The following is a 22113-nucleotide window of genomic DNA, read 5'->3' on the forward strand; positions in this document are numbered from 1 at the left end:
AAGTGAACTTATCAAAAACATCGACATTTACAGCCCACCTATTCCTTAGCATTGGTTGACCTAATTGTCACTTATTGGCTTGATTATTAGTCAATGATTTGGCTTGTTCATCTTGTGTTGGCCCCTCCCCTGGAACAAATCCTTTTTGCCATCTCTCTGATTTGCTGGCTTCTTTCTTTCAACTGTGCAGTTTTAGGAAACAACTTTTTTCTGTTTGTTCAAGCTCTCCATGAGAGGGGGTGTGTTTTGCAAATCTCTTCCTTCTTCTGCCAAATATCTGCCCCTATGCGCTCCATGTTGCTGTCTCCCTCCAGTTCCAAATTCGGTCTCGTGAATCCCCCAAGCCAAGCTCCCTACCCCACACTGTTAGTTGCTTTCTTGTATGTGTGCTTTTCCCATCACACCCTATGTTTCTGTCCCTCGTGTGCTGCTTTTAGTCAGTCTTCCCCGCCTGTTGCCACAGCCTTTTTTAAATGTATTTAATATTGTGTATTTTTTTTATTTTTTATGGAGGGACCAGACAACAAATTTATGTTGGCCTCTCAGACTTAAAAAAAAAAACCAGAAACACTTTCACCTGCGCCATCTTGTAGCTAGCGATGCATGTGCGCGCCTATGTCATCACGCAAAGTGCACCTACAAAATGACACCACCATGTCATTGCTCCTTTTTGTGCATTTTTTTTCCTTTGGACTGGATGGCACAGCATCTTGTGGTGCCCACCAGCATTGGCAAAACCACTGAGCCCCAAAGGCGAGACTGATTGGCTTTACTAGTGCTTGTTTTGCAGCTTTCAACATGCATTATTCTGACTGTGACTTTTTTAATAACTTTTTGCAAATCATGTCTTGCCAATATATTTGTTTTTCTATGAATTATTTTTTCTTTAAATGTTTTTTCTACCCCATTGCCGTATCTCTGCCACTTATATGGCTGCAAAAGTTGTAAACTGACAGAAGTTCATCCTGTGTAAAAGTTTCCAAAATATAAAAAAATCTGTATTTAAGAGTAGATTTAAGAGCATATCCGTTTACCAGAGTTTGTGTCACCACATCCTCAAAATATATACTTACATTGGGCTTCAGGGTAGGATTATCTTCTCACGGCATACTATTTTACTGTTTGATGTAACGCTCCACCTCCTGTGGAGTATAATTTTACAGTGCATGAGGGAACGTTTCACATCTTGAAAAGAACTATCATATTAACTATTTTATTTTGCTTATCCTTTCTAAACAGAACAGTGCATTTTGTTGCTTTTAGGTCTGGCATTAGCCAACGACCATTTGATTTTTACAAAAATTACATAGAATATATACTTACAGGGACTTTGAGCCAGCTCTCTTCTATTGGTCTGTTGTATCATTCACATGTTCTTCCGTCCTCTACATCATAAAGTATGGGGCAATGGACCATCCCAGTTCAGCCATTGGCTATGTTCTCCGTGAGTGATGCATTCTGCTCTTTCACAAGCAACACATCTGCACACAAGGTAATTTCCGTTGGTACCTGTTAGTACTATGGAAATAGGTGCTTTCTGAGACCAAAAGATAATTTTACTTTCATCCGATTCTATTTTAATATTGTGGAGGACTCCAAAACTCTCTTCCCCCACACCCCAGCCCCCCACACACTTAAAATGTAACACATACTATGAAAAATAAGCATTGACAAAGTCGAAAGGCTGGCAGTAGACACCAAACCCATTGACTTTGCTAATGCTTGTTTTACATTGTTACCAATACATTAGCATGGAGCTTTATCGCAGTGTGTGTTTGCAGTCAATGGGGGCGCCACTTTAATGCCACCAGGTTTATTCATTTCTCTATTATTTTTAACAGAAATAGTCAATACATTAATTTGAAGACGAAGCCATGTCCTCGGACAGTGTACAACACTGCATGCAAAAGAGTTTAAGCTGTGATCGACCCCATGTATCAGCCTATGGTGTGCACATATTGGCATGAATGGGTTACCCAGCTGGCATCATCTTCTTTAAGCCTTCCCAATGGCAATTGGAATTAGGTGATTTTGCAGTCCTGCTTTTTCCTCATTATTGGGATTTGGTTTCACCACACCCACCACTTAATGCATTATCTGTGCATAAGTTGCAGATTTTAACAAAAAAGCTTATTTTCAAAATTACTAAATAGAAAATTCCTGCTGCTAAAGAATGTGTGGCATCATACTTCTTAGTTTGCAGCATAATTTGGGCCTTCTGTGCTGCATAATTCCAGTGGCCCTACCTAAACTTAATCATTATAATGTTCTTTCCTATTGAGAGTAGGAAATACACCCCTCAGCCACAAGGACCCTGTTTTTTGTGTAGTACTACCTACTGCATGCTTCTGACATGTTGTACTATTAATTATGGCTGTGTTAATTCTGGTTCATTGCTGTAGCGTTGACAATGAATATATATTCCAGGTAGTTATTGCCGAGTATTATGCATTATATAACACAAGGGAGCCTGAAATTCCTGTATAAAGGCCCTTCTCTTAATTTCCTTATCACACGTCGCCTGTAATAAAAGAAAAATGACGTTGCAGCACAGTTGTAAGAAGTTATTACAGTTGGCCTCTGATGTCACAATGCCTGCTGGCTCTAGCCGAGTGGAAGACAGGTTATAAGTTAATTGCTGCGGTTTAAATAAGGAAAAAGGGAACTTCCTTTTTCATCTCATTATGTTTTTCTAAAGTGCAAAGCAAGCATCAGAGAGCAGATGTTCATGGCAACATGTTCATTTTTTGAACAGCATAGATCATTACAACAAACAAAATCTCTGCATTTTTCAACACAATCTGAGCCACAGCATTTTTTAAATTGTATGTGCATTAAACTGATCATAATATCTTTGTGCAAAAATTACTGCCAGCTGCTTTTTGCTGTGTTTAATTTTGCATACAGATTTTTGTTTTTAATTCTTCAGGATTGCAGTGAACATGAAGGAACAAGACACCAAGGATTTAAGCGGGATAGTGTGAACACGTACTATAAGGAATAAAGTACCCTCTGCCATACATTATAATGATATTGAAAGTCACCTCTGAGTTTCATGACTTTATACAGCAACTCAGCCTTTGGTCTTTTCCTCTATTGCAAGTTACTTAGGAGCTCCATGACCATATAACCTTATAACGTACCGGAGGAGGCATTTTATCTCGTATATTATAGTACATTTCAAAAATACATTTATGTACTGAATCAAATTGAGACGTGGGGCAAAGAAAAAATGATGAGGGTCGTAGGAGGGACCTTCAAGAGTAGATGATGTTAAAGGCCTCCAAGATGCTAGAAATGTGCAGTAGGATTCATCTTTGGATTGCATGCTTGTGCTCTTGGTAATGGGTGGCTTTGTTTTGACCTTCAAAGAGTTTTAGCTGGACAACTGATAACTTAACGTTGGGTCTCGTGGCATAGTGGACTAATGTGTCCACTGTAGGGGCCTGTGTTTGACCACATGGTCACAGGTTCAAATCCCAGCGGTCCACTTAGCCTTTCATCCTGAGGTTGATAAAAAGAGTATGATTGAGTTGGGTAACAGTAAATATCTGTTCCTCAGCGCCAAGATAACCTTCTGGGTGAATGTGCGTTTTACAAATAAACAAAAACATAACGTAATGTGATGTTAACTATTATCAATGCATCTCTAATTACAGTTGGTTGCAGTAAAGCCCTATTGTGTGTATTCCCTTGACATTTGAGCACCATCAACACTCAGGCCACAGTGATTATAGTCTGAAATTGTGGTGACTTCAGTGGCATTTGAGCACTCCATTATCCAATCTGTACTGACTAGTCAGTTATGATTGTGTCCAGTTGTGGTGCACTTGTGACACTTGGGCAGTATTAGGCAGTGACCTGATCTGGTCTCAAATGTTGTTCAGTTCTGGTATCAGAGGTCCAGAGTTTTCTGCTCTGTTAACTTGGGAAATGCCAGATTTTAATTTCCTTCCTGAACTTTAGATGGCTTTGTACATTTCCTTTCTTGACTGGAAAGTTCCAGAGTTGTACTGCCTGTATTATTCAGTCAGTGCTATTCTCATAGGCAGGGAAGTAGAGTGAAGCTCAAGCCTTGAGAGTCCTGTTCTGGGGATGTATGCCATTACCATGCAGCCTTTACCACGCATCACCTTTACCACGCAAATGTTTACCACACATATGCCTACCACACATATGCCTTTACCACCCACACCTTTGCAAAGTTAGTGTAAGCCTATGTCAGCTAATTGAAAACCCTTTTTTAGACATATATATATATATATATATATATATATATATATGTTCGATGGCATGTGTAGCTGCAGATACACATGCTGTGCATTATCCTGCCATCTAGTGTTGGGCTCGGAGTGTTACAAGTTGTTTTTCTTCGAAGAAGTCTTTTCGAGTCACGAGACCGAGGGACTCCTCCCTTTCGGCTCCATTGCGCATGGGCGTCGACTCCATCTTAGATTGTTTTCTTTCCGCCATCGGGTTCAGACGTGTTCCTCTTCGCTCTGTATTTCAGTTCAGAAAAGTTAGTTAACTATCGGAAAATTAGACGTACCGGGTTAGTGCTAGCACATCGACACCGAAGAAAGAAGCACTCCGGCGGCCCTTCGGGGCTTCCACTCCTCGGCGGGGCCTGGTCGGCCCGACCGCGTCCATCTTCAAACCTCATGGACCGGACCCCCTTCCGCTTCTGCCCCAACTGCCACGCAAAGTATCCTTATACAGACCAACACTTGGTCTGTAATCTGTGTTTGTCTCCCGAACACAAAGAGGATACTTGCGAGGCCTGTCTGGCATTTCGATCCAAGAAGACACTGCGAGATCGAAGAGATCGAAGACTCCAGATGGCGTCGACACCGACCGGGAACATCGACGTCGAAGAAGAGGAGAGAGTCTCCATTCGAGATTCGGACTCGGACGAGTCCGAGAGTGAGCAGCCGAAGACGCAGCAAACCGTGAGTAAACCAGCCCTGGCAAAAACTCACTCCAAAATAATGAAGGCCAAGGGGACGCCACCGCCAACAGGCCATGGCTTAACCCGAAAATACGGTGACCAAACATCGGCACCGAAAAAGGCCTCCCAGCAGCCGAAAAAATCAGACTCCGGTCGAGATACCGGCTCCGACCAAACTCGACACCGAGAGTTTGGCACCCTGAAAGTCAAAAAGGTTTCCTCGGGGCCGAAAAAGACTGTCGAAACATGCGTCCTCGGAGCCGAAACCAGAAGAACAAGGCCTTTCAACTCAATTACAAGGTCACAGATTTGAACAAGAACTGGGCATGGGAGAGCCAGACCACACCCAGAGGAGGTTACATATACAAAAAGACACGGGGAAAATCCGAAGTCTTCCTCCAATAAAGATGAAGAGCAAGCTCGCATTCCAAGAAACGGAAATGCAGCCAAAAGCTAAAGTGGCTAAAGAAAAGACACCACCACAATTCTCACCACAGCAATCGCCATCACATTCGCCACATCTGTCCCCGGTAGCAACACCCCCAATGATGCAGTCACCAACACACACGGGGATGACCCAAGATGACCCGGATGCATGGGATTTGTATGATGCACCGGTCTCAGACAATAGTCCTGATTGCTACCCGGCAAGGCCGTCACCACCTGAGGACAGCACTGCATACATGCAGGTGGTTTCAAGGGCAGCTACATTCCATAATGTAGCATTGCATGCAGAGCCCATAGAGGACGACTTTTTGTTTAACACCCTGTCATCTACTCACAGCCAATACCAAAGCTTGCCAATGCTGCCAGGCATGTTAAAACACGCCAAACAAGTGTTTCAGGGCCCAGTAAAAGGCAGAGCCATCACGCCTAGGGTGGAGAAGAAATATAAACCTCCCCCTACTGACCCTGTATATATCACACAACAATTAACTCCTGATTCGGTGGTAGTGGGAGCAGCCCGGAAAAGGGCAAACTCCCAAACCTCAGGAGAAGCACCACCGCCCGACAAGGAAAGTCGGAAATTCGATGCAGCAGGCAAGAGGGTGGCAGCACAGGCAGCCAATCAATGGCGGATTGCCAATTCCCAAGCTCTACTGGCTCGATACGACAGGGCACATTGGGATGAAATGCAACATCTCATTCAAAACCTTCCCAAAGAGTTCCACAAACGTGCCCAACAGGTTGTTGAGGAGGGCCAAGCTATCTCGAACAACCAAATAAGGTCGGCTATGGACTCCGCAGACACGGCGGCAAGGACAGTGAACACGGCAGTAACCATTCGTAGACATGCATGGTTACGGACCTTCGGATTTAAGCCAGAAATCCAGCAGGCTGTGCTGAATATGCCTTTCAACGAACAACAATTGTTTGGGCCGGAGGTGGATACGGCAATAGAAAAACTTAAAAAAGTCACGGACACGGCCAAAAGCCATGGGTGTGCTCTACTCCCCACAGAGCAGAGGCACTTTTAGGAAGCCGCACTTTAGAGGGGGGTTTCGTGCCCAAACCACAGAACCTTTCACCTCGCAAGTCAGACCCACATATCAGGGCCAGTATCAAAGAGGAGGTTTTTGGGGACAATATAGAGGTGGACAGTTCCCTAAAGCAAGAGGGAAATTCCAGAGCCCCAAAACACCGCAAACCAAACAGTGACTTCAATGTCACAAACCCCCACCACACAACACCAGTGGGGGGGGGGGGGGGACTTACCACATATTACAACAACTGGGAACACACAACTACGGACGCGTGGGTCCTAGCCATTATCCAACATGGTTATTGCATAGAATTCCTACATTTGCAACCAGATGTGCCTCCAAGAGCACATAATCTGTCCAAACAACACTTAGACCTGTTACAACTAGAAGTCCAAGCATTGTTACAAAAAGAAGCAATAGAACTAGTACCCAACCATCAAAAAGGAACAGGTGTTTACTCCCTGTATTTCTTAATTCCAAAGAAGGACAAAACACTGAGACCCATATTAGACCTCAGAACACTGAATCTTTACATCAAATCAGATCACTTTCACATGGTGACACTTCAAGACGTGATTCCCTTGCTCAAACAATAAGACTACATGTCAACATTAGATCTAAAGGATGCTTATTTCCACATACCCATACATCCTTCCCACAGGAAATACTTAAGGTTTGTAATCCAAGGCGTGCATTACCAATTCAAAGTGTTACCATTCGGCATAACAACAGCCCCAAGAGTATTCACAAAATGCCTTGCAGTAATAGCCACCCACATCAGGAGACAGCACATGCACGTATTCCCTTACTTAGACGATTGGTTAATAAAAACCAGCACTCAGCAACAGTGTCTTCTACACACAAACTATGTCATAGAAACCCTACACAAACTAGGGTTCTCTCTAAACTACCAAAAATCACATCTACAACCGTGTCAAAAACAACAATACTTAGGAGCAACAATCAACACACAAAAGGGGATTGCCACTCCAAGTCCACAAAGGGTACAAGCCTTCCAAAATGTAATATTAAACATGTACCCAAACCAGCACTATCAAGTGAGGTTTGTAATGAAACTCCTAGGCATGATGTCTTCATGCATAGCCATTGTCCCAAACGCAAGACTACACATGCTGCCCTTACAACAGTGCCTAACAACACAATGGACACAAGCACAGGGTCAACTTCAAGATCTAGTGTTGATAGACCGCCAAACACACTTCTCGCTTCAGTGGTGGAATCCTATAAATTTAAACCAAGGGTGGCCATTCCAAGACCCAGTGCCTCAATACGTGATCACAACAGATGCTTCCATGATGGGGTGGGGAGCACACCTCAACCAGCACAGTATACAGGAACAATGGGACGCTCAACAAAGGCAACTGCATATAAATCATTTCGAACTGTTAGCAGTGTTTCTAGCATTGAAAGCATTTCAACCGCTAATAGCCCACAAACACATTCTTGTCAAAACAGACAACATGACAACAATGTATTACCTAAACAAACAAGGAGGGACACACTCATCACAACTGTGTCTCTTAGCACAAAAGATTTGGCATTGGGCGATTCACAATCACATTCGCCTAATAGCACAGTACATCCCAGGGATTCAAAACCAGTTGGCCGACAATCTCAGTCGAGATCACCAACAAACACACGAATGGGAAATTCATCCCCAGAAACTACAAACTTACTTTCTACGCTGGGGAACACCAGAAATAGACCTATTCGCAACAAAACGCAAAATGCCAAAACTTCGCGTCCAGGTATCCACATCCTCAGTCCAAGGGCAATGCGTTATGGATGAGTTGGTCAGGGATATTTGCTTACGCTTTTCCCCCCCCTCTCCCACTCCTTCCTTATCTGGTAAACAAATTGAGTCAAAACAAACTCAAACTAATACTAATAGCACCAACCTGGGCCCGTCAACCATGGTATACAACACTACTGGACCTGTCAGTAGTACTTCATATCAAACTACCAAACAGACCAGATCTGTTAACACAAACAACAGAAACCAGCATCGCTCAATCTAGCAATCTGGCTCCTGAAGTCTTAGAATTTGGACATTTAGACCTTACACAAGAATGTATGGAGGTCATTAAACAAGCTAGAAAACCTACTACAAGGCATTGTTACGCAAACAAATGAAAAAGATTTATTACTGCCATAATAATCACATTCAACCACTACATGCTTCCTCCAAAAACATTGTAAGCTACTTATTACACTTACAAAAATCAAAACTAGCATTTTCTTCCATTAAAATACATCTCACAGCAATATCTGCCGATTACACATTCAACATCACTCTTTAGAATCCCAGTCATCAAAGCATTTATGGAGGGTTTAAAAAGAATCATACCCCTGAGAACACCAAAAGTTCCCTTGTGGAACCTCAATATTATATTAACACGACTCATGGGTCCACCATTTGAACCCATGCACTCTTGTGAGATGCAATACTTAACCTGGAAAGTAGCCTTCCTAATAGCTATCACATCTCTTAGAAGAGTAAGTGAAATACAAGCATTTACTATACAAGAACCCTTTATACAAATACATAAACATAAAGTGGTTCTCCGTACAAATCCCAAATTCTTACCAAAAGTTATATCACCGTTCCACCTAAACCAAACAGTGGAACTCCCAGTCTTTTTTCCACAACCAGACTCAGTAGCTGAAAGAGCCTTAAAAGAGCACTAATGTATTACATTGATAGAACAAAACAGTTTCGCAAAACAAAACAATTGTTTGTAGCCTTCCAAAAACTTCATGCAGGAAATCCAATATCCAAACAAGGCATTGCCAGATGGATAGTGGAATGTATTCAAACCTGCTATATTAAAGCAAAAAGAGATCTACCTATTACGCCAAAGGCACACTCCACTAGGAAGAAAGGCGCCACAATGGCCTTTCTAGGAAATATACCTATGACAGAAATCTGTAAGGCAGCCACATGGTCTACGCCACATACATTCACAAAACATTACTGTGTAGATGTGTTAACAACACAACAAGCCACAGTAGGACAGGCTGTATTACGAACATTATTTCAGACAACTTCAACTCCTACAGGCTAAGCCACCGCTTTTGGGGAGATAACTGCTTACTAGTCTATGCACAGCATGTGTATCTGCAGCTACACATGCCATCGAACGGAAAATGTCACTTACCCAGTGTACATCTGTTCGTGGCATAGGATGCTGCAGATTCACATGCGCCCTCCCACCTCCCCGAGAGCCTGTATCCGTCATAAGTTGATGAAACTTGTACATTTGTAAATATATACTGTTTTTATACAGATTATGTACATACATACTTACTCCATTGCATGGGCACCTTTACTATATACACAACTCCTACCTCACCCTCTGCGGGGAAAGCAATCTAAGATGGAGTCGACGCCCATGCGCAATGGAGCCGAAAGGGAGGAGTCCCTCAGTCTCGTGACTCGAAAAGACTTCTTCGAAGAAAAACAACTTGTAACACTCCGAGCCCAACACTAGATGGCAGGATAATGCACAGCATGTGAATCTGCAGCGTCCCATGCCACGAACAGATGTACACTGGGTAAGTGACATTTATTTATATATATATATATATATATATATGCAAAAAACAAAGGAGAACTCTGGGAAGTTCCCAATTTTAGGTGGAGAGCTGCTCTAGTAAGGAGCACCCTGCAACACCAGCGACACTCTAAATTTGCTCACCTCAAATGTCTGCTTATCTAGCAAAGTTTTTAGGCATAGGATTAGCACAGTGCTATCCTCGCCGAGCTAGATAGTGACAAAGTCTTTTGCCATTTGTACAGCAAAATCTTTAAGCATAGGATTGACATAGTGTCATCCTCACCGAGCTGTAAAATGACAAAAGCCATTTACCACTCCAGGCACAGTATTACAGCTTTGGACTGGTCAAATACCGTCCAAGCCAACCTGGAATGAGTAAAGCAACCCCTGACACGTGTTTCGCTCTCATTAGAGCTCTTCAGAGGGGTATAGCTTTGTCCAGACACAAGGGAGCACCCAGTATAAGTCAAACCAATTTAATGAATTAGAGAGTAATTTAGAGTTCAGCAGAAGATGTGAAAAGTCATGCTAAATGTGTAAAATGTTGTTTTCCTTGTATATAACCAACCTATCCATTTAAACCAGTGATACCCAAAGTACGGCCCTCGTGACCTTTACATGCGGCCCCTTGGTCAGGAGCACTGGCCTGCTGCTTTCTTATCTCAGCACTAACACTGAGAAGGAAGTTAACTAAAAAGACAAGCCTTAATTTAAAGGTTAATTGAAGTTAAAAAAGGGAAGCAACTAAGTCATCCCGCTCTAGCTAACTTTAAAAATAAATGTGTTTCTAAAGGCATCCTGCAGCAAAAATGTAATAAATGTATTTAAAATTCCAAAGAGTATTTCATCAACAGGTAGAACTGTGTCACCTTAGTACATCACATTATATTATATCAGTGCATCCTCTGTACAGCCACCCTGCTGGCATCAATGCGGCCCTCGGTCACATCACAGACAATACCTTTTGGCCCCTGGAATAATGTTTGTGAGTACCCATGATTTAAACAATGGTGGTGGTACCACGGTTAAAAAAAAAAAAAAAAAAAAAAAAGCGGAGATACTGCTCATCATATTTGGAAATTCTTGCTCATTATAACCATCAAAAAGTTGGTGCTTATTTAACTCTTAAATGAAACTGCGATTTCAAAGCTTCTTCTGTCGCCCAACCACGACCATTGCAATGCTTCCCGTGAGGTCAAACATTTCCTGGACAGTAAGCTGCAGCCACGCTTGTAGCCAGCAGTAGCTTTTGCTAGGATAGCTGTCTGGCTTCCAGTGAGACATATCACTAGTTATTGAATTCTCCTTCAACTGAATAGCTGCCTGGGGGAAGGTCAATTATTGGCAGGATTCGTTTGTAGTGCCCTTCAGAACCAAGGTTATTTGGAATGGGTCAAAATATCTATAAATATGAATGCAATGTCAAGTGAAACAAAAATGGGAAAAATAAGAACTGTTCTGCAAGGGATAATTCAGCACGTGAAGGGCAGTTTAAAAAAAAAAAAAAAAAAAATGGCCTCATAGTTCCAAAAAGAACAGATGATGGACGGAATGCTGAACAATGCAAACATTCACCCCAAGTCACAAACATTGGGGTTTAATCCATAGTTTTTTTTGCTCACCACCCCACCCAGTTCGGACCCAGCCATATACAAATCAGTCTTGACCCTGTTCCTCATGGGAACAGTTCCAGCCAGAACTGCCAAGCCAGGTCCTCCCTGGACCAGAAACAAGCACCCTAGTACTGGTTTTGAGGTATCAACCTTCATCAGCTAGGCTAGCTTGAATCCAGTGGCGCAATGAGCATGGGACCCACATCTGGCCATGCCCTTCCCACTTGGGGCGACAAATGCAAAAAGAACAGATGATGGGTGGAATGCTGAACATTCACCCCCAGTCACAAAGATCTGGGTTTAATCCATTGTTTTTTTTTTTTGCTCACCACGCCACCCCAGTTTGCACCCAGCCATATGCAAATCAGTCTTGACCCTGTTCCTCATGGGAACAGTTCCAGCCAGAACTGCCAAGCCAGGTCCTCCCTGGACCAGAAACAAGCACCCTAGTACTGGTTTTGAGGTATCAACCTTCATCAGCTAGGCTAGCTTGAATCCAGTGGCGCAATGAGCATGGGACCCACATCTGGCCATGCCCTTCCCACTTGGGGCGACAAATGCAAAAAGAACAGATGATGGGTGGAATGCTGAACATTCACCCCCAGTCACAAAGATCTGGGTTTAATCCATTGTTTTTTTTTTTTGCTCACCACGCCACCCCAGTTTGCACCCAGCCATATGCAAATCAGTCTTGACCCTGTTCCTCATGGGAACATTCCAGCCCGATCTGCTAAGCTCATTTATAGTTGGGCAGTAATGAGGTAGCCTCCAAAAGTTAGCATGTGCTCTTCCTGCCCAGACCGTGCATTTCCCACCTCATTTATAGTGCAATGGATGTCTGCATTCCCTCTGGCAAAGGGACTGCTGGCTCCTTGATTGGGAAATCTGTCACCGCTTGGCAATCCGGGCTATCAGAGCAGTCCACTATCGCCAGGTCAGGTGTTATTTATTTCTTTGGTTTTTTTTCTGCCCGGCACCTCAGTGGCTTCATGAAATAATGGGCAGGTGTAAATCAAGTGTCCCTCTTGTTGGGAGAACACACCCAATGCGTGCATTTTATTTTAAAAAATCAAGCCCCTGCTTAGTTTGTCATCTTTTTTTCATAATGGATTCCATCACAAAATTGCCAAAAGCTTTATACAGATGACGCAAGTGTGTTGAGCTTCAATAAATCTCAATAGAGGTTACTTTAATTGCTTTACCTTACCTGATTGCACTTTATGAATTGCTTTTATATTCATGTAGATGTTTAAATACTTTTATGTCTTAATGAACTGATGGTATCAAATATTTTTTATTTTGGCTTGCCTCATTCCACGTTACATTTGTTCTCGCTCTTAGATCGCATATGTGGCATCAAGGGCGCAACTAGACCCGAACTTCGGAGGGGCTAACAGGTCAACAATAGAGACGAGGCTAACACTTCAATCAATGGGGCGGAGCTATCCTTAGAGCCAATTCTAGAAACTAGAGTGATAAATTGTACATTTTAAACATACTTGTCAAACTGAATACAATTACATCAATAAATCATGTGACAATATTCACAGGCTACTGACAGAGGGCCCAATTTATATGTTGTGGAGAAGGAACTCTGTCACAGTGGCGATGGAATTTCCTCCCTGCCAACACAGTGGTCCATCCCCACCCATTTTAAATGTGGGCAGACCATATCTTTGACTAAGGTGGTGACTACTCCATCACCACCACCGTAGCCAAACATCTCCAATGGCCTGATGGAGTAAGGGATTTTTGGAGCACTGGCTGTATGTCCGTCTGCCCACTTAGGATGGGAGGACATATGGACTTTTTTTTAACTGCCTCTCACCACCAGGCAGAGGCAGTAAAAAGGACAGTCTGTAAAGGACAGTGGAAAAACAAAGAATGCCACCTTCCTCAAGGGATTTTACTCCCATGGCATAGGTGACACTGTGTTTATCTTACAAGGTACGGATTGTGGTAAATGGGTTTGATCATTTCACCACTTTGTCTGCGCTGCTCTAACCACCAGGGGGATTTTCCCCGTTCAGTTTGGGACAGCAGAGTACTCAGGATGTTTTGACGTGCCTTGGTAGGGTGGAGGGTGGAGGGTGGAGGGTGCAGGATTACTGGGCTTGTCCCTCCCTAGTGATCCCAAATTAGACTTTTAGCATGTTACTAGCAACATAGAAGGGAGCAAGGACAAGAGAGCCCTACTGTGGAATGGATTAGTAGTGTCCAAAGATACTATCTCCAGAGAATGGAATGGAAAAAGTCACTCTTAAGTTTGGCCTTACCCCTAGAAAAACTCACAAATTTGTTTTTCACTACTGTGAGGTATACCTCTTCCATAGGATAACATTGGGTTACCTTTTTGCATTTAAGAAGTGCTAACGTTTGAGTGGTAGCAGGTAGAAAAGACATGTTTGGTATTTGAGGAATTGTATTTTAAACTCCTCTATATTGTAAAGTCTGATTTAAGTCACTATCCTGAGAATGCCCCTGTTAGACAATTCCAAATTTCTTGTCCTAACCATCTGGTGCTAGTTTCCTGTTCCTTGGTCACCTGACTAGAGGTGAGTGGCAGTTGGCCAATGGATATTCCTCCCTGACAGCCACACAAAGGACGGTGTGGCTGTTGGCTGGATGGGTCATCTCTTACTTGATAGGTGTGGAGCTGTCTCATACCACACTTGCACTTGAAAGACACTGGCTCAACTGACATGCAAAGGACTTCACACTACCCTATTGTGCCCTCAGACAGAGTGAGAACAGATCAGGGAGGCAGTTAAATCTAAACACTTCTGTGAGGAGAAGCCTGTAGAAGCTTCTCCCACTTCAAAGGAGGCACCAGGTATACACATGGGATCTCAGACCCACTCTTCAGTATACTTCTGGGCCTGTGGATACTACCGAAGAAGGACACTCAGCTGCTTTCCTGCTTGAGGCCTGCCCAGTTAGCCAGGAAGGAAGACTGGACATGCCCCTTCATGTCTGAGCTACAGGGACACAACAAGCTCCAGGGGTCTCCCAGCACCTGCCCAGCTGACCTGCTGCACTGGACCTGCCTGAGCTGTGCTGGCCTTTGCTGGAGTGAATTCCTGATCCCCAAGTGGTGCACTCAGGGCTGACACACATCCTTTTTCCATCCAGATCACACTATAAACCAACACTTAATCAATGATGCACAACATATGGCATAGCTAGCTACCCACCCATCCACCAAGAAGGTCTTTGAAGCTTCCTCCAGGGCATAAGGCTGTAAAAGAAAGCAGCCACACTACAGTACAATCTGTGTGTTACATGTCAACTTGAGCTTCGTCAAATGTGCATTCGCTTTAATGAATGCATTGGGAAAAGCAAATGTACATTCATAATAAGCAATGAGTGTTAGAACCCATTAGGTATATATATGAAGCTATGAATGTACAATTGCACCAATGAATATAAATTTAGTTTACGGAATGTACCTTTACAGACTAAAATTTGCATTTGTAAATGTGTATCACATTTACTTGAGGGAGATTATTATATATAATAAATAGAGCATAAAGAAACCAAGGGCATTCTGAAAAAACATTGCATGCCCATATTTCGCTAAGCAAGCGTGGAAAATGACATGTACTCGGTCTACACAGCACCGTACTTGGCACTACATTACTGTACTCGTGCCCAAATCATAACTGCTGCAGAGGACAGTGCTATATTTACCACACCTGATAAAATCCAATGACGGGATCTGAATTTATTGGATGTGAAAATAGTACCCATCATGATCTTGCCCAAAAAACGGGGCATAACATGCTGTTTTGGTGCTTTCTAATCCTACACTCTGGTATTAACTGGACCTTTTTTGCCCCCTGGTAAAGTTTGGCAGGTTTGACATTCTGAAAAACTTAGGTGCACTGCTAGGTGCAAGACTCGTCATTCTGATGTCCTGTATTAGAAGTTTTCGCAAATATTAGAATTACCTATGCTAATCGTAATCAGGGCCATGTTTACTGAAACTCGCTTAATGTAAACTTTTAAACAACAGTTAGTGGTACAATAGTGTAGGCTGCAACTCTTAATATCTTGCATATTTTTTGCAATGCACTTGATACGAAATAACTACAATTACTCCACAACACATGACATAGCTCTATGCATCTTTTCAGGAAGATTTAAAGAGCTTAAAAATCACTTAACTGATGCCTTTCAGTACTTTCGAGAATTTATTTATGTGGTTTTGAAGTATACAACATGATATAACTTTACGTTGTCTTAATCTGTCTTTTTGATTTAACAAATACATGATGTATATTTTACAAAGTTATGCAAGACTACAAACTTTCTGTAGTGTTACACATTCTACCAATACCAGAAGGATGAAAGTCTGAGATGCCCACACTCTAAATCAAACTCATGTTGTGGGGACTTAAATGCTCTGCAGAAGGCGCATAGGTCTATTTATATACAGCAGCATATTTTTGCATATTTCTCAATGACATTTAAATAGCACTTCTTACCCCCTTATCTCAGGATGCTATATTCACTTTCTACTTATGTAGTGGTGCTGCACTGTGTGAGTAGTTTGACACTACTACTAAAATAAAACAAACTGATTCTAATAGTACTGTTTTCATGTACACTGTAGTTCTACTTTCAAAAGCATTTACCTTACCAGGTAAAATCCTTCAGCTGCATCTCTGTCTAAATTGCCCTTTTTTAGGGATTCATTGCTGGGCTTTTACTGCAGTAGGCGTGCAAACCTTTTATAGAAACAACATAATAAACTCAGTTTATTATGTTGTTTCTATAAAAGTGGGTGGGCCATGGTCGTGACGTGGACGGCGGGGGAGTGCACAGCACTCCCCCTCAGTGCGCAAGTATGTTTGGCCGGCTGTCTCAGGCCAGCCAGACATACATGCGCACTGTGGTCTCTGCAGCCCAGCACTGTGTTGCCGGACTGGAGAGAGCATACCTAGGCTCCCAGTGTGCCTTGGAGCGCCCTGGCTGGGTGCTCACAGCCAATCCTAACGCTGCTTTGAGCAGCATCAGGATTGGCCGCAGAGCAGGCTGGGAGCCTGTGCCTGCAGCCTGCAACGACAAAGCAGAGCGGGGGGAGCGGCGCAGGAAAAAGGTACGTTTTATTTTATTTTTTTTGGGTCCCCCTGCCACACGCCGCCCCTCCTGCCTCCTGCGGGCTGCGACTGCAAGTAACTGTTACATTATATACAGATTTCAACCTTGCTCATTTAATTTGTTTGGATTAATTTTAATATTAAAATCTTTGGTGTCTGCATGGGTAGCACATTTTTATAGTTACAAAGAGCGCATGTAATTAGTACAGTGCTCAGAGTTTAGCTTTGATTCTTACAAGTTGCTTTTTTTTTATTACTCTTTAATTTTGGACACTATGATTTAAGAAAATAAAATACATATTTTGTTTCTCTGCAGACAGAAAATATTTGTTAGCAAACACATTTCCACATGCACAAAAGCACTGCATGCAACTGTAATGCACAAATCATTTGAACAAGAAAACATTTCTCTATTTCATATTAATGCCTTTGCTGTGAGACTTCTGATGGGAAGAAACAGTTTTTTCTTTCACAGATGTCATTTGATAAAAATGCTTTCATCAGTTAGTACAGAATTGCAATTAATTAGCAGCTTCACAAGGCTTTTGTGCACGGACACACTTGGAACTTGAATTTACGAATAAATAATTATTTGTGCTATCTCGCACATAATGTTTTGGTGCGCGTTTTAGAACATCAAATACAGCGCGGGTGACTACAATGGGTAGGTAAGTTAATTACGATCCTATTTAGGTTTTGGGTGTAACGTACTTTGTATCTTAAGAAAAAATGCTTTAATTAATCTCTTTATGATGCTCCTTTTCGTAACATTTCAATTGTGTTTCTTTGTATAAAGACCATAGCATTGTTTGAAAGCAGAAATTGATATATGAAAATAGAGTGCATGGAAATGTGTCGTGCCAAAGAATTGGAAACTGAAACTTGCATCTTGTCTTATCCCTTTTACACATAACTGATAGCTCATTTATTGATTTATACATCTACTGCATCTGAGTTCATTCCCCAGGAGACTTCCATTACAAAAAATAAATATTTTGGGCATTTAACACATGCACTGTTTCTGGAAATAGTACGCCTTTATTTCTATGTCGAACTAATGTTTCTTTCCTTACATGTTCAAATACGTTTGGTATTCTCCTTTCACATACATTAAATGCACTCTATGGCCATGTTAGTAATTACTCTGGTAGGCTGGGCAATTACACACAGAGCACGAACATTTCAAAGTACAAAACCTGCATTTGAGTCTCAGTGTCACCTTAACATATGGTGATCTTGGACACTTCACACTGTTTATATCTCATTCACTGTCCAGACTTAGAGCTATTGATGCAAATGATAACGTCTCTTCACAGGAGACAGGCAGCCAGCCTTTAACCCCTTCGCTGCCAGGCATTTTCCCCCTCCTGTACCAGGCTTTTTTTTGCCTATTTGGAATAGTTCTCGCTTAGGCCCTCATAACTTTTTGTCCACATAAGTTACCCACACCAAATTTTGCATCCTTTTTTTCCCCAACATCCTAGGGATTCTAGAGGTACCCAGACTTTGTGGGTTCCCCTAAAGGAGGCCACGAAATTAGCAATAATACAGTGAAAATTAGTTTTTTTTTAAAAAAATGGAAAAAAGAGCTGCAAAAGAAGGCTTGTGTTTTTTTCCTGAAAATGGCATCAACAAAGGGTTTGTGGTGCTAAAATCACCAGCTTCCCAGCTTTCAGGAACAGGCAGACTTGAATCAGAAAACCCAATTTTTCAACACAATTTTGGCATTTTACTGGGACATACCCCATTTTTACGATTTTTTTGTGCTTTCAGCCTCCTTCCAGTCAGTGACATAAATGAGTGTGAAACCAATGCTGGATCCCCGAAACCTAAACATTTCTGATAAAGTAGACAAAATTCTGAATTCAGCAATGGGTGATTTGTGTAGATCCTACAAGGGTTTCCTGCAGGAAATAACAGCTGAAATAAAAAAATATTGAAATTGAGGTGAAAAAAACAGCCATTTTTCTCTACGTTTTACTCTGTAACTTTTTCCTGCAATGTCAGATTTTTGAAAGCAATATACAGTTACGTCTGCTGGACTCTTCTGGTTGCGGGGATATATAGGGCTTGTAGGTTCATCAAGAACCCTAGGCACCCAGAGCCAATAAATGAGCTGCACCTTGCAGTGGGTTTTCATTCTATACCGGGTATACAGCAATTCATTTGCTGAAGTATAAAAGAGTCAAAAATAGGTATCAAGAAAACCTTTGTATTTCCAAAATGGTCACAAGATAAGGTGTTGAGGAGCAGTGGTTATTTGCACATCTATGAATTCTGGGGTGCCCATACTAGCATGTGAATTACAGGGCATTTATCAAATAGACATCTTTTTTACACACTGTCTTATATTTGGAAGGAAAAAATGTAGAGAAAGACAAGGGGCAATAACACTTGTTTTGCTATTCTATGTTCCCCCAAGCCTCCCGATAAAAACGGTACCTCACTTGTGTGGGTAGGCCTAGTGCCCGCAACAGGAAATGCCCCAAAACACAATGTGGACACATCACATTTTTCCACAGAAAACAGAGGTGTTTTTTGCAAAGTGCTTACCTGTGGATTTTGGCCTCTAGCTCAGCCGCCACCTGGGGAAACATACCTGTTATGTTGTAGTTAGCGTGAAGCGTCACCTTGGCAATAGAATGTACTGCGGATTCGAGGGAGGACGGTTGGGGATCGAGAGAGAGGAGACACCGGAGTCACTGGGAAGAGATTGCTATTTATGCTGTTCTGGGTGGATGTAATAAAGAAGACGTTAAATAGAGGAAAGAGTCTCCGTGTCAAGTGGCGACAAGCTGCATCCACCCTTCATCGGACCCACGTGATTTAGGTGAAATCTGAGCGCTGCGCATCTCAGACTGTATTCAGTACTTCAGGACGACAGCTGATCGTAACAGCTGATTGTCAACAACGTGTTTTGTTTCCGGCACACGCACGCATATTTTGTGAAATTTAAGCGCTGCGCATTTCAGACTGTATTCAGTGCTTCAGAATGACAGCTGATCGTAACAGCTGATTGGAAACAACGTGTTTTGTTTTCCGGCACGCGCACGCATACAGCCGTGTAGGATGGCAGTTGATCGTAACAGCTGAATGTAATGCGTTTTGTTGAAATACACGCGCGCACCTCTCTAAGCCGTTTTGGTGGATACAGCTGATTGTGAACAAAGTGCATTTCTACAAACCGATACGCGCGCAGAATACAGCTATTTGTGTGTTTCCAGCTTTTGAGAATGACAGCTGAGCAACGTGTTTTTTTCATCAGGAATAGATGAAGTGCTCTACTGAACACGCACGCACCTCGTACTGTTTTAAACCTTCTACGTCAATTGTCTTCATTTCTGTCTGTTGCTGCCATATGCATATTATTATGATTATCACATTTTCAACAGCATAAACCTACTGTATCCTGCTCCCATTGACATTCATGAAACATAGTTTTTACAGGAAGTTCCTTTACGACAGGAAATGAATAGAAACTAGAGTGCTAACATAACAAGAACTTTGGCACATTCAGGAAGTACAACGAAGCATATTCAGGGAGTACAACAAAAGAACTTTTTACCAGAAAGATTTACCTACATTTGATATTCTTGATTATTAACAATGACTCATCAGTCTCTCCTCAGCATGTCTCAGCCTCCACAATTTTTATCTGAACGAGGTGAACCAATTCTACCATGGAAAAAATTGATACATTTATTTGATTCATACTTAATTGGTATTGGTGGAGAGAAATTTTCCCCTGCAAGGAAACAAGACATTCTATTACACAATTTAGGAGTTGAGGGACGAAATATTTATGACAGCCTTGATTTGATAACTGTTGGTACAGCTGAGGGTGAACCTAGAGATGTTTATGAAATGTCACTTATGATGCTCAAAAAACATTTTGGTGGTCGCATAAATGTTGTCATGGAAAGACACAAGTTTTTTATGAGAGTGCAAGCTAAAGATGAAAGGGTTGGCAATTACATTGCTTCACTCAAGACATTGACTCAAACATGTGACTTTGCTGAACTCACGGACTCCTTAATACGTGACCAACTGGTGCGTTGTACTAACAATCCCAGGGTCCAAGAAAAACTACTAGCCAAGAACTCAACCTTGCAGGAAGCTCAGATCATCGCTGAGAGCATGGAACATGCCATTTTATGGGCCAAGGAGATGAAGGGTGCAAGTCATGGCATCCATGCTGAATCTGCACTTCCGGGTTCTTCTTGTGATTGTGTTCAGGAATGTGACTTTGTGCAGAAAGTGTCCAGTAAAGGAAAAATGAATAATGGGACTGTAGAGAAAAGCAACGTCAGATGTTACAAGTGTGGCAATGTTGGTCATTTGGCTAATAACCCAAAATGCTTTGCTAGAAATGTAAATTGCAGGAATTGTGGGAAAAGGGGGTATTTAGCGAAAGTTTGCAAAAGTTCAAAAGTGAATATGGTCAGTGAATCAACAAGTGCACAACAGATGATTTTGCATGTTGATTATACCAATCAACAGTGCAATGAAAATAAGTTAGTTATGCCAAGGTGTGATATTGGTATTGATGGGAAAACTGTCCCAGTACTTGCTGATTCAGGATCCCCGTTTATGCTAATTGGGGACAAGAATTGGGAAAGGATCTTTGCAGGTGAAAAGATTGAACTAGTTCCACCTGACATCGATCCTATTGGATATGGTGGACAGAAAATTGATCTTATTGGTTACTCTGTGATGACGATAGAATTTAAAGGGCGTGAAACAGTTGGAAAGGTTTACGTAGCAAAACGTGGCAACAATCTGTTGGGGTGGCGCCATCAAAGAGATTTAGGAATTGTTTTGAACCCCAATACTCCTGACCAGGTCCTTTCTGTTTCTGTTTTGGGTGATGATGAAGAAATTGTAAGCAATTTCCCAGAGATCTTTAATGATGGGCTTGGACTACTGAAAAACTTCAAACATAAAATCATATTAAAATCTAATGCCAGTCCGGCTGTATTCAAGGTGAGGAAGGTGCCTCATCTGATGTTGCAGCCCTTGCAAGAGGAGCTTGACAGATTACTGGGTTTGGGTGTTATTGAAGAGATTGAAGCCTCAGAGTGGTTAGCACCCATAGTTTTGGTTCCCAAAGATAATGGGAAAAAAATCAGATTATGTGTGGACCTCAGAGGTCTCAATCAATGCATTTGGGTAGACCGCCAGCCGTTGCCTAATATCAATGAGACTTTGACCATGTTAACTGGGGCTAATGTATTCAGTGTTTTGGATCTCTCTGCAGCGTATCATCAGATCCTGCTTGATGAAGATTCAAGACATCTTACTTCTTTTGTTACTCCTTTGGGGGCGTTCAGATATGTTAGAATGCCTTTTGGTTTGGCATCTGCTGCTGCTTGTTTTCAGAGAATTATG

This window comes from Pleurodeles waltl, chromosome 1_1 (assembly GCF_031143425.1).
Source record: "Pleurodeles waltl isolate 20211129_DDA chromosome 1_1, aPleWal1.hap1.20221129, whole genome shotgun sequence".
In the NCBI taxonomy this organism is placed as follows: Eukaryota; Metazoa; Chordata; class Amphibia; order Caudata; family Salamandridae; genus Pleurodeles; species Pleurodeles waltl.